This window comes from Gorilla gorilla, chromosome 2 (genome assembly GCF_029281585.2).
Source record: "Gorilla gorilla gorilla isolate KB3781 chromosome 2, NHGRI_mGorGor1-v2.1_pri, whole genome shotgun sequence".
Classification (NCBI taxonomy): domain Eukaryota; kingdom Metazoa; phylum Chordata; class Mammalia; order Primates; family Hominidae; genus Gorilla; species Gorilla gorilla.
The window spans coordinates 179819694-179833964 of NC_086017.1; the positions used below are offsets into that span (position 1 = coordinate 179819694).

The following is a 14271-nucleotide window of genomic DNA, read 5'->3' on the forward strand; positions in this document are numbered from 1 at the left end:
GGGCCAAACTTATCCTTTTATCCAAAGCCCACTCCTGTAATAATGGCATTATCCCATTCATGAAGGCAGAGATCTTATAACCTAATCACCTCTTGAAGGTCCCATCTCCCAATACCATTACATTGGCAATTAAATTTCAACATGAAATTTGGCAGAGACATTCAAACCATAGCACCTTCCTTCTTGACATTCTCTCTTTCTTGAATTATAGAACACAACTTTTTTTTGGTCCTCTCCCATCTCTGTGATGGCGTGTCTTCTTTCATGGAGTCTTTTCCCTCCACTCATCCTCAAAATCTTAATGATTTTCAGTGTTCTAAATTTGGCTCTTTCTTTTCTCCCTCCTGTGTAATCTCTTCCACTTGCAAAGCTTTACCTGTTACAAGTAGCTAGCAGGGAATGATATCCAAATCAAATTACTAAACCAAATCCTTCTTGTCTGTTGACCTACAGACTCAGCTACTGCCTGGGCTTCTTCTTGAGGAGGTCCCCTTAGCAAGGAAAACTTAGTGAGTCTAAAATTCAACACATCTTCATTCCCACATGCTCCCAACTTTTCTCTTCTCTTTTGTTCCTTTTTCTTAGTGAGTGGCAGCACCACAGGCCAGTTATTCTCCAGGCCAGTGTAGTACACCAGGCGTCACTATGGTTTGAATGTCTCTGCCAAAATTCATGTTGAAATTTAATTGCCAATGTAATAGTATTGGGAGATGGGACCTTCAAGAGGTAATTAGGTCATAAGGTCTCTGCCTCCATGAATAGATTAATGTCATGGCATCTCCTTACTCTGACTTTACAAATCTAATTCTCCAGTAATACCAATAGGCTCTTCTTCCGTCACACTCCCCAAGAGCTATCTCCACTATGACTGCTTACATTAAGGCCCTCATAATCTCTTACAGAAATGTTTTTGCAATTGCCTCTTAACCAGGGTTATCGTCCATACTTACTGCCCTTAACTCATTATCTAAACTACTTCCAGAGCCAAAGATGTAATTTAAAAATTATTTTACTATGCTTAAAACCTCTTATTGTTTTTAGAATTGCTTTTAGAATTCACCCCAAACCCTTACTATGGCTTACAAAATGATTCAGAGTCTGACTTCTGGCTACTTCTGTTGCACGTAACAAGTTTCTGCTCCATACTTTATACTACAGGCTCAGACACCCAGAAAATTTGCAGCTCCCTAAGTGTACTCAGAGGATCCACATTCCTTACACTTTTCCTCTTAGTGTTCTATCTGCCAAACACACCCGCTTCTGCATCTGTTCATCCAGTAGTTTTGATAAACATCAACACTCCCTTCTCTTAAGTTCTCCCTTTCTCCACTTCTTTGTCCCTAACTTCTACTTGTGTTTCAAAGCTTACTGTGGACTCACCTCTCCTGAGAAGACTTCCCAGATCTATTAACATACTCAAAACCAAATTTGCCACCTGTTCTAAAAATTTTAAATATTATTTTGATGGCAGAGCACAACAAAAAGACACTCAGGCAGACAAAAAGCAGGGCTTGTTGCCACTTACAGCTCCAAATGAGATAGAGCTGCCATGCAGGGCTATACATTGAGTTATACCTGGGACTAGGGTAACAGCAAGCTGGAACTGGAGGAGGCAGCTTATGTATGGTAACAAAGTAGGGGCAGGCTAAGTATCACCATCTATCTGAGGATTGGGAATAATTCCACAAGCCCAAGGATAGTGATATTATTCATGGGTGTTAGGTATCCAGGAAACTCTGGCAGTTGGGTATGTGTGTGTTGCATCCCAGGAATGTTAGATTCTCACCAAGGTAAGTAGTTGGGGTGGGGTCTAGCAAACTGCCTGTGAAGGGGAATTGAGGTTTTTAGCCATGATTCAAAACTGGATCAGGACAGCACTTGGGAAATATTATAATATATCACCACATGGAGCCAGGATGTATCTCTAACATAGAACTTTTCCCAATGGGTTATAAAGCTTTATCTTTTTGTGTGTCTCTCACACTAGACTTTAATCTCTCCTATATTCTCAATACCTAGAAAGTGACTGAAATAAAGCATTTAACTTTATTAAATGACTATTTTTCAGTATTCAAAATATAAAGGTCTTTGCAATTAGTTATGCTTTGTTTATAAGTAGGAGCTTATTGTCTCTCTTGTGAACTTCTCTTAATTTGATAAGAGGAATTATATAATACATGGCTTTGGCTCCTAGGAACCCTACACTAAGTTGAAGGCTTAACTTCAGGGATTCTACTTAGTCTATATTCCTAATTTAACTATCATCTCGACCCTATTTCACAACATGGTTCTTGTTTTCTTCAATGAATATTTTTGTCCTTTTTCCCCTCCTTTTAAACCTTAGCATTAGTTATTCTATTGTAGATATGTTTTAGACTGCACACTGCCTTAAATCATCTTTGGAAATAAGTGGAATATAAATGTAGTAAAAATAAATTCAAGCTTAGATTTATCACCTGGTTCCTTGCAAAAACCAACAAGTGACATCATTAACAATAGTTTAAACTTCAGGGCTGGGTGCGGTGGCTCACACCTGTAATCTCAGCACCTTGGGAAGCCGAGGCAGGTAGATCATGAGGTCAGGAGTTCAAGACCAGCCTGGCCAACATTGTGAAACCCCGTCTCTACTAAAAATACAAAAATTAGCCGGGCATGGTGGTGCACACCTGTAGTCCCAGCTACTTGGGAGGCTGAGGCAGGAGAATTGCTTGAGCCCAGGAGGCAGAGGCTGCCATGAGCCAAAATCATGCCACTGCACTCCAGACTGGGCAACAGAGCAAGATTCTGTCTAAAAAATACAAAATAAAAAATAAAAACCTTGAGATTTACCAAAGATATAAACCTGCTATTCAGTTGGGTGGTTTGCATATTGGTCTTTTGAAATTCTGAGTCTTTCTGTCATTGCCAGGGCACAAGAGAGATAGAGCATGACAGGAGAACGAACCCTGGACACCACACCACAGGAATAGGAAGAATGCCTAGGGCTTCTCAGAGCCTAGAGCCTGGTGCTGAGAGGCCACTTCATAAAGAGGCTACTTCATAAAGCCTAGAGCCTGGTGCTGAGAGGCCACTGTTATTAATGACAGTCAAGGGAAAAGCTGTGGTTTGAGTCCTGGATATCATTTCCTATCAGAGAATAAGAGCAAGGGGAGGGACACACTACATACATAAAAGGACTGAGGCCACCATTCAGAAGTTCAGGCTGAACACCAAATCATAAACCAGTATACATAAATTCAGAAAATTAGTTTGAAAGGTGATATGGTTAGGTGTTGTGTCCTCACCCAAATCTCACCTTGAATTATAATCTCCATAATCTCCACCTGTCAAAGGAGAGACCAAGTGGAGGTAATCGAATCATGGTGGTGGCTTCCCACATGGTGTTCTCATGATAGTGAGTGAGTTCTCACAAGATCTGATGGTTTTGCCAAGTGTTCAATAGTTACTTCTGCATCCATTCTCTTTCCTGCTGCCTTGTGAAGAAGGTGCCTTGCTTCTCCTTCACCTTCTACCATGATTGTAAATTTCTTGAGGCTTCCCCAGCCATGCTAAACTGTGAGTCCATTAAACCTCTTTCCTTTATAAATTGCCCAGTCTCGGGTAGTTCTTTCTAGCAGTGTGAAATCAAACTAATACAAAAGGCATGGAAGAAGTGGTGTCAACAAGTATAAAACCAAGGTAGGATTAAAAGTTGAGCCAAAGACAAGCAGGAAGCGGATTTTCATCTCTGACGTTGAAAGCTTTTCAGGGAACATCTCTTCAGTAGTCGTAAATAAAAAAATATAACCATTGACCTGACTGTCAGGACTGTATATCTCCTTCCCCTGCAGGCTTGCTAGTGTGAGTGGGCAAAGACTGCTAGGATATGGAACATTCCCTGGGGAGGGCAGATCTCCTCAAGACTCAGTCTTTGGGTTGGCATCTTAATAAGGAGCTGAACAAGCATGGTCTAAGTACTCCGCCTTGAGACTTAACTTTAATTAACCCAGAGATTCACATTCTAGCATTGAGATAATAGTAGTTTGCAGATAATTTTGGCTATGTCCATTAGCAATAATAAATTACCCTGACTTTAAAAAAATATTATCTCAAATCCTCACAACAAATAAAGGGAGAAATACTATCATCCTCATTTTAAAGATATTGAAATGGGGTTACACACAGGTTAATATTATAGCTGTGGAATCACAGACTTGGGTTTATAGCCCCACAGATTACTGCTCTTAAGCCAATAAACATCATAGGGAAGTGTATTCAAGTGTGTTTTAACTTTTTGAAGGGAAAAAAGAAGATGGATAGATGGTTGGGTACATCTGCCATGCAATCTTTGCTAAAATTCTTTCTTCCAGGCTATATGATATGGTAATTTAAGTCTTATTTTATCCTAAGTTTGGGAGTTTACGAAGATTCTCTCTGTTTCCTCTTGGAAAATAAAAAGTTGGCTCATTCCGTAGACTCCCCCACTGGTTTTGTCTGGACTGCAGTGGGTTGGCCTTCTGTCTGGGCAGGAATACAAGTCTGAATCTTAAGCTTTTACAATGGAATGTCAACCTTGTCTCCCCAGTGTCTGGTGTGTAAATCTTATGGCTCTCACTTCAATCAACAATATAGAAATTCTGCACTACAGGTCTGTGTTAGAGGATTTGACTGAACTGAATGGGAGCCAGCATTCATCCAAATCTCCCTTAAGACATCTGATATACAGAGTGCATAGCGGAAAGATCATAAGCCTTGGCACCAAGAAGCTCTAAGTTAGAATCCCAGCTTTGCACCTGCTAGCTGTGTGAACATGGGGATGTTGTTAAATGATAACAATGGCTAATATTTATGGAGTACTTGTTATCTATAGGAGTACAGTGTTAAGCGCATCACATCTACTGTTTCATTTAAACTTTATGAAACCCTATGAGGTGGGAGATATTGTTGTCACCATTTTACCATTGTGAAAAAAGTGATGCTTAGAAAGTTTAAATAACTTGGCAAAGGTCACTCACCTTCTAAGTGGTAGATCCTGAATATGTCTTGAGCACAGATGACCAATTGAATCCAGTTGTGCTAAAACAAACAAAAGCCATAACTATGCAAAAGTAGGTTGCTTGGATTTTATTGTTAAAGCTTTTTAAGGAAGGGAAAGACACCAATTGAAATATAAAGTGTTGTGTTAAAAGTGTTGCGGTGTGTTGCAGTGTTGTGTGAAAATGAGTTTGTTATGTATAGAATCAGGGAGCCTGAGAAAGAGATTATTGCATTAAGATGGAACTAGTGAAAAATTCTGGCACTTTGGGTAATGATAATAATCAAGGAGTGAATGCCAAGAAACTGCAGTGCTTTTCCTATGCATACTTAGCCATAAACATTTTATTTTACCAAAAAAAGGTTTTATATAGACCATATAAAATTTTATAGTTAGATTTTTTCACAAAAATTTAAAATTAGCTTTATCAAAGTCAACACAATAATTTGAATATGCATTCAAAGGGCAAGTTCTAAAACTTTGCTACATTGTTTAATAATAACCCAATGATTAATAATAAAAAAACAGGTTCCATGACTTATTTGTATTTGACATTGTTTAAAATTGGATTTGAAGGTTTTTATATTGTATGGTTTTGAATTTGCTAAAACCTTCATCATATTGGTTCTCACCAAATAAGATTCATGGATTGTAAACCAATAGCATGAAAGGTGCCTTGGCCTGTTCTGCTTGGTCATAATCCCAGTGCCCACATTCATTTATTTTAGAAGTGAATATAGTATGTTACTCAAACTTTTAATCATTGCGATGGAATGGTTTGACCGATTTCCTGCTTCTAACATTTTCATATTGTATGTCAGGAAAATGTTCAAGATTTCAATGTATCTCCTGGATTCAGGGGACAAATGTAAATTTATTTTTATACTGAGCCAATTAATTAGGCCTCTTTTGTCTGTGGAGCATGACCTGACTTCTACAACTCACATTTTAAAAAATTATTTAAGTTTGAAAACAGTCTAATTTCAATCTGGTCTTATTTCCAAAAAAAATGATTTAATAATATTTCTTATTTCTCATTATAACTTTTATGAGACCCCGTGGTGTAAGAACTACACTATTTCATCTCTTAGTATTTCCATGAGACTAGTGAAGTTTTTGCTAAGTGCCATATCATATACGTATCAGAACAGTGGATTAAAACTAGGAAGAAAAACAGTGGATTAAAACTAGGAAGAAAAAAAAAATTAGGCCTCTGCAGCCTTACTCCACAGTGTTGAAACAGCCCTGACTTTGTTACACAGTTGATTAAGCCCATGGTATAAGGAATTTAAACTTGTATGGAATCATTGAACTACAAAATTTAAGATGTGGAAGAATAGGCTTCCTTCATTCCAGTGACTGACATATTTGCTAACCCTTCTCCTTGTAGCAAGCATAAATTAATAAGTGCAGAATCTCAGATTCAGTAGGATACATCTTGCATTGGAAGCAAAAATTATGAGATCAAGAATAATTGATATTCTATGTGACCCATTAAAACAGGTCTTATTTAAGGCAATACTGTTTAAAATTGTATCTCTTTTAAGTAGGCTAACCTGAATGTAGGCACCCTTTTTTGCACTTTACAGCAAAACTAAGCAATTCTCGCAACCATCCCGATCAGAGGACCTTGAACTGAGAGCACATGTTTAATGATGCCCAGACTAGCTATTGATTAAACACTGACAATGTTCAGAGGAATTGAGAATCAAAAAGCCTCCCCCATGGCCAGCTCTGCCATGCTCACTTCTTAATAGATGGCAAAGGAGGATTCTAAATGAGATCCGCTGCCCTGCGCATCCTCAGAACTCCACAGGCAATGGGATTAATTTCTGCTTTGCAGTTTTTTGGAACTACTATGTCTAAAATGTCCATCCTTCTCCAGAATTTACTACAGATGTCCCTCCTTTTTTATTTTTTGTTCCTCTTCTTTGAAGAAAAAAAGTTTTCATATGAATTTAAGGCATAGAACAATATCCTTTCAAATGTGGAATGAATTAAAGCTCACTGTTAATTACTCTATAAACAAATAAAAGAACAAATCCTGGAGAATAATTCAGGCTGAAATATCATTCTCTGAATCAAATAAACAACAATATAAAAAAGGCTAAAAGAAAATAAAAAGAAGAAAGGTTTCAGACAGGACTAATATTCTCATTGGCATTGCTCCATTGAGTTGGTTACTGCCCAGAGGCACAGATATTTTTAGGATATTCTTTTGTCTGGTAGGAGATTATGACCCAGAACTGTGAAGTAAGGCTGTTTCTACACTTAAAAAAATGTAATTTCCAGTGGTGGAACCACCCAGCTGTTTTACCTTCAACAAACATTGATGAAACACCTAGAGGGTGTCAGGCACGTTGCTTGGTACTTTCCCTTTTAAAGTTATTTAATCCCTCCAACAATCCATGAAATACTCATTATAATCCTTTTAAAGATGTGAAAACTGAAGCTCAGAGGAATTAAATAAATCCTCTATTATCAAACAATCAGTAAATAGGTGAGAGCAAAGTCACATTGTTAGAAACTGTCAGAACAAGGATTAAAATCCAGATATCTTGATTAATATTATATTGGGATAATTACTGTGTAATACCTTCCTTGGCTTAATAATACACATTTAATGAAAATAATACACGGATTTTTAAAAATCATTGTTTGCTCTTTTACTATTTTATTTCTGATTTTCTAAGGATTACATCCTTAGGGTGAATTTTTTTTTAATTACAAAAAAGGGTAAATAAGGATAGAATAAAGCAATCATAATCCCACCACTCAGGGGCAACCATTGTTAATATTGCACTTATTTTGTTCCAGTGTTTTGTCTATATATTTGTTTCTTCATAATTGAAACTATGTTACCTTTTTATATATTCATATATACACAGAACACATATTTTACATTCACACGTGCTTCTCAACATACATTAAAACTATTTATTAAACTCACTATAATGGTGGTAAAAACCTTTTGGTATGTATTTATTTATATACTCATGTATATCATGGTATCTTTTTTATTCTCTTCTAATCAATATAGATATTAATATTAATTTGCATATGTCATTTAGATATTTTGTTTCCTTGGGATGATTTTAACCAAAGGGATTAAAGTTTAAAAGAGTTAAAAGAATGGATCTTAAAAAATGTTGATACCTATTGTCAAAATGTTTTTCCAAATTTTAAGACAATTTATTGATCCATCGTCACTATATAATACTTCCTGTCTTATCCTTACTGGCATCAAGTTTTTCTTTGTCCCTTTCAGTCTTTACTAATTTGATAAGTAAAATTATGTATATTCTTTTACTTGTTTCAGTAAGTTCCGATTCTAAAAATGTATTCATCATTTGTATATCCTTTTATGAGTTTGCTGCTAAGGTACTTTGCCTAATTTTTTCTTAATTGTGAATTTCATATTTTAGAAAGTTTACATGTAAATTATATATTATATAATATGTGTAACTTTATAAAGCAAGCATAACAATTCTTTGTCATCTTTGCTGCAAACATGTTGTCATGGTTTGCTATTTTTTAATTGAGCTCATATTATATTTAAGCCATTTTTTTTAGCATAAAAGCAATATAGTCACCAAGATCGTGGAATAGAAGAAAACATGCTCATATTCCATGACAAAAGTAAGAATTCTGTACCTATCTACAGTCAAAAGTTTCTCTGCAGGAGTTTTAGGATTCAGATAGGAGTTTCTAAAACCCTGGTAAAGCCCAAGACCAAGGAGGGTCATTTTGAGAGGGCAGACCAGCACCTAGCTGGCTGATCTGCCGGCTTGCTCCCAAGTTCAAGCCCAGAAATGGCCTAGTCCCCCAAGGGGGTTTGCTACAGCCACTTTTGGCCTTGAGTCTGCCACCAAAACCATCTGCCAAGAGGTCTAGAAAGAATCGTACATACTAGTGCCTTGGTGGGAAGGCTTGCTGATACTGGTTTTGGCAGTGAACCTGAAAGTTGCCCTGTGGCTCTGTTCCAACACTCCTTGTCTGAGGTCTCAGCTCAGAGGTCCTTGCACAAGGACCTAGAAGGGGATGCCCATATCTCACAGCCTGGAATTCTGCTGAATCTCTCTGATGGGATCTCCAACCTTTATTGCATAGCAGATCCCAAGGGAACCCAGTTGCAGCACTAGCCCCTCCCAGTGCAGTTAGGGAACTCTCCCATCTGTGCTGAGGCCTGTTAGGAGATACCTGTCTGGGCCAACAAGACAGGCTCTCCAGTGAATGTCCCACAGCAGGTCTCAAGGGGGCCCAGTCTTAGCTCTAGTGCTTCTTGCTGCAGTGGGGGAAAAAATCCCATCTGTACAGCAACCTGCTAAGTGGCACACACCCCTCTGAGTCAATGATACCGGGCTCACTAGACACCCCCACAGCAGACTCCAAGGAGGCCACTCTCAGCTCCAGATTCTCTTGTTTCAGTTCAGGAATTATCTCATCTGCACTGAAACCTGCTGGGAGATGTGTGTCTGTCTAAGCCAATGAGATAGGATCTCCAGATTGTGTCCCACATCAGATCCTGAAGCAGCCCAATCTCAGCTGTGGACCCTCCTGCTGAAGATGGGGGACTGTCATCTCTGTACAGAAACAGGCGGGGAGGCATACACATCTGGGCCATGGAGGCAGTCTCCTGGACTCAGATCCCAGCCATGTCTACACAGCTCCAGCACTCTCCTTGGGTCTTCCCCAGCTCCACTTAGCCAGAAAGCTCCATCAAAATTGGAGCCCTCATGAGACTTGTGGCAAACTTGGGCATAGAACTTCCTCTAGCGTTGGGACAGGTGCAATGATCACAGCCTCTGGGAACATAACAGTCAGGCCGCTTAGAATTTCTAGAAGGCCTTCTGAAGAAAAAAAGACACAAACAAATTCAGATTGCAAAGACTGAAATAAATACCTTATCTTTCAATGTGGAGATATTGCCACAAATTAAGAACATTTAATATGACCTTATCAACTGAACAAAATAAGGCATCAGAGGCCAACCATAAAGTAATGAAGATATGTTAACTCTCAGACAAAGAATTCCAAATAGCTGTTTCACGGAAACTCAGCGAACTAAAAAAGAACAAACAAACAAACAAAAAACCATTTTTGAAAAAAATAACAGAGATATTGAAATAAGTTTAAAAGTTAAACAAATCTTGGAGGTTCAAAATACAATGAATGAAATAAAGAATACAGTGGAGGGCACCAACAGCAGAACTGATCAAACAGGAGAAAGAATCGGTGAGCTCAAAACAGGCTATTTAAGAATACACTATAAAAGGAGAAAAGAGAATGAAAAGGAATGAAAAAAGCTTACAAGATCTATGGGACAAAATCAGAAGATAAAATATTTGGGTTATTGGAGTTAAAGAGGGAACTGAGAAAGATAAAAGGGTAGAAAGTTTATTTGAAGAAATAATAACAGAAAAATTTCCAAACCTGGAGAAAGATATAAATATCCAGGTACAGGAAAGTCAAAAGTCACCAGTCAGATTCAACCTAAATAAACATATGCCAAGAGATATCCTAATCAGACTCTAAAAAATCAAAGACAAAGAGAAGATCCTGGAAGCATCAAGAGAAAAGAAGCAAATAACATAGAAGGGTGATCCAGCATGCCTGGCAGCAGACTTTAAAGCAGAAATCTTACACGCCAGGAAGGAGTTAGATAAAATATACAGAGTGCTGAAGGAAAAAAAAATAAATAAATAAACTTTGAATACTGTATTGAGCAAAGCTATATTTTATAAACATAGAAGATATAAATGCTTTCCCAGATGAACAAAAACTAAGGGAATTTATCACTACCAGAACATTCTTACAAGAAGTGCTAAAGGGAGTTCTTTAAACTGAAAGAAAAGGATGCTAACATGATTGTTACACTAATATTGTAATTATGGTATGTAAACCACTTACATCCTTCATAAGAAGACTAAAAGACAAAACTCTTAAGATAATAGTAACTACAACAATTTTTAAAGAAATGGGCAATACAAAAATGTAAATAGTGACACCAAAAATTTAAAATATGAGAAGACAAAGAAGTTAAACTGTACAGGGTTTGTTTGTATCTTTTTTGCAATCAATAAGTTAAGTTGGTATCAGTTTTAAATAACTTCTTATAACTACAGAATGTTTTCTCTAATTCTCATAACAGTATTTTTTTTCTAATTCTCATAATAATTACAAAGCAAAAACCTGTAATACATACACTAAAAAAAAAAATTAAAACATGTTACCGGAGAAAATCACTTAGCCACAATGGAAAATAGTAAGAAAGAAAGGAGTTAAAAAAAACAACTATAAAATAAGAAACAAAATGGTAGTAGTAAACCTTTACCAACCCCTAATAACACTGAATGTAGAAGAACTGAATGCTCTAATTTAAAAAATAGAGTGACTGAATTCATTAAAAAACAATACTCAACTATACACTGTCTACAAGAAACTCACTTGACCTCTAAAGACACACATAGACTGAAAGTGAAGGGATGGGAAAAAGTATTCCATGTAAATTAAAACCAAAAAAGAGCAAGACTAGCTATACTTATATCAGATAAAATAGATTTTAACTCAAAAACTAAAAAGAGGCAAAGAATGTCATTATAGAATGATAAAGGAGTCAATTCAGCAGGAGTACATCACAATATATATACACCCAACACTGGAGCACCCAAATATATACAGCAATAATAGATCTAATGGGGAGAGAAAGACTGCAATACAATAATAGTAGGGGACTTCAACACTTGACTTTCATCAATGTACAGATCACCCAGGCAGAATATCATCAAGAAACATTGAAGTTAAATTATACTCTAAACCAAATGAACCCAAAAGACATTTACAAAACATTTTATCCAACTATTGCAGAATACATTCTTCTTATTAGCACCTGAATCATTCTCCAAGATACAATATATGTTAGGCCACAAAACAAGTCTCCACACAAAATCATATCAAGCATTTTTATAGACACATCCAAAACTAGAAATCAATAACAAGAGGAAATTTGGAAATTGTAAAAGTATATAAAAATTAACATCCTCCTGAATGATCAATGGTTCAATGGAGAAAATAAAAAGAAAATTTAAAAATTTCTTGAAACAAATGAAAATGGAAACACAATATATCAGAGCCCATGGGATCCAGCAAAAGCAGTACTATGAGAAAAGTTTATAGCAATAAATGCCTATACTGAAAAATATAAAGATTTCACATAAACAACCTACCTACACCTCAGAAGCCTAGAAAAGTAATAATAAACCAAACCCAAAATTAGTAGAAGAAAAGAAATAATAAAGATAAAAGCAGATATAAAAAATTGAGAATAGAAAACAATATAAAATCTCTATGAAACTAAGTTCATTTTTGTGAAAAGATCAAACAAAACTGACACAATTTTAGCTATCCTAATTTTAAAAAGAGAAGATATCAATAATTAAATCAGAAACAAAAAAGGAGCTATATCAACTGATACCACAGAAATACAAAGAATTATTAAAAACTGTTATGAACAAATACATGCCAACAAATTAGAAAACTTAAATGAAAAGGATACATTTCTGGACACTTATAATCTACTAAGATTGAACCATGAAGAAATAGAAAACCTGAACAGACCAACAGTGGCTAACAATATCAAAACAGTAATAAAAAGTCTCCCCTCAACGAAAAGCCCAGGACCAAATGGATTCACTGCTAAAGTCTAAAATCATTTAAATAAAACTAACACCAATTTGATAAAGGCCATATATGATTAATTCACCACTCAAACTATTTTACAAAATTGAAGAGGAGGGAAGACTTCCAAACTTACTCTATAAGACCAGCATTCCCCTGATAACTAAAAACAGACAAGGTCGCAACAACAACAACAAAATTAATGGGCAATATCCTTGATAAACATAGATTCCCAACAAAATACCAGCAAACCAAACTCAACAACACACTAAAAAGATCGTTACCGTGATCAAGTGAGATTCATCCCAGGGATGCATGGATGGTTCAACATACAGAAATCAATAAATGCAATACATCACATCAACAAAATCAAAGATAAAACCATATTATCATTTCACTAGATGCTGCAAAAGCATTTGATAAAATTCAACATCCTTTCTGATAAAAGTTAACAAATTGGGTACAAAAAGCAAAAAGAAAATATTGCAGCACAGTAAAGGCCATATATGACAAAGCCACTGCCAATGTTATACTGAATGGGAAAAATTGAAAACCTTTCACTAAGTTCTGCAACAAATAAGAACACCCACTTTCACCACTTTTATTTAACATAGTACTGGAACTCCTAGCCAGAGAAATTATGCAATAGAATGAAATAAAAGGCATCCAAATAAGCAAAGAGGAAGTCAAATTATTCTAGTTTGCAGATGACATGATTTTTTATGTAGAAAAATCTAAATACTCCAGCAAAAAAGCTGTTAGGACTGATAAATGAATTCAGGAAACTAACAGGATATAAAATCAATGTACAAAATAACTAGTAGTATTCTACACACTAAGAGCAATCAGTATGTGAAATAAATCAAGAAAGTAATCCCATTTACAATAGCTACAAAAACTAAAATCTCTAAGAATTAATTTAACCAAAGAAATAAAGGATCTCTACAAGGAAAACTATAAAACACTGATGAAATAAATTGAAGAAGACACAAAAAATTTGGAAAGACATCCCATGTTCATGGCTTGAAACAATTAGTATTGTTAAAATCTCTGTACTACCCAAAGTGATCTAGAGATTTAATTCAGTCTCTATCAAAATTCCCCTGACATTCTTCACAGAAATAAGAAAAATAATCATAAAATTCACAAGTAACCAGAAAAGACCCTGAATAGCTAAAGCAATTCTGAGAAAAACAGAGCAAAACCAAAAGCTGGAGGCAGCACATTACCTGATTTCAAAGTATACTACAAAGCTATAATACCAAAACAGCATGGTACTATCATAAAAACAGACATACAGAACAATGGAACAGAATAGAGAACTCAGAAATAAATCCACACTTAGAGTCAACTGATTTACAAGAAAGGTGCATTTGGGAAAGGAGAGCCTGTTTAATAAACGGTGCTGGGAATCTGGATATCCATATGCAGAAAAATGAAACTAGATCCTCATCTTTTGCCATTTACAAAAATCAACCCCAAATGGATTAAGGACTTAAATCTAAGACCTGAAACTTGATACTACTAGAAGAAAACATTGGGGTAATGCTACAGGTCATTGGCCAGGGCAAAGATTTTCG

At 36.1% G+C, this 14271-nt stretch overlaps 1 protein-coding gene across 1 annotated transcript in view; it reads left to right on the top strand.

Annotated features, from left to right (window-relative positions):
• The window catches only part of LOC134758113 (fibulin-5-like), a 459088-nt gene that overhangs the window by 382518 nt on the left and 62299 nt on the right, over positions 1–14271 (top strand). The gene's annotated exons all lie outside the window — the stretch shown is intronic.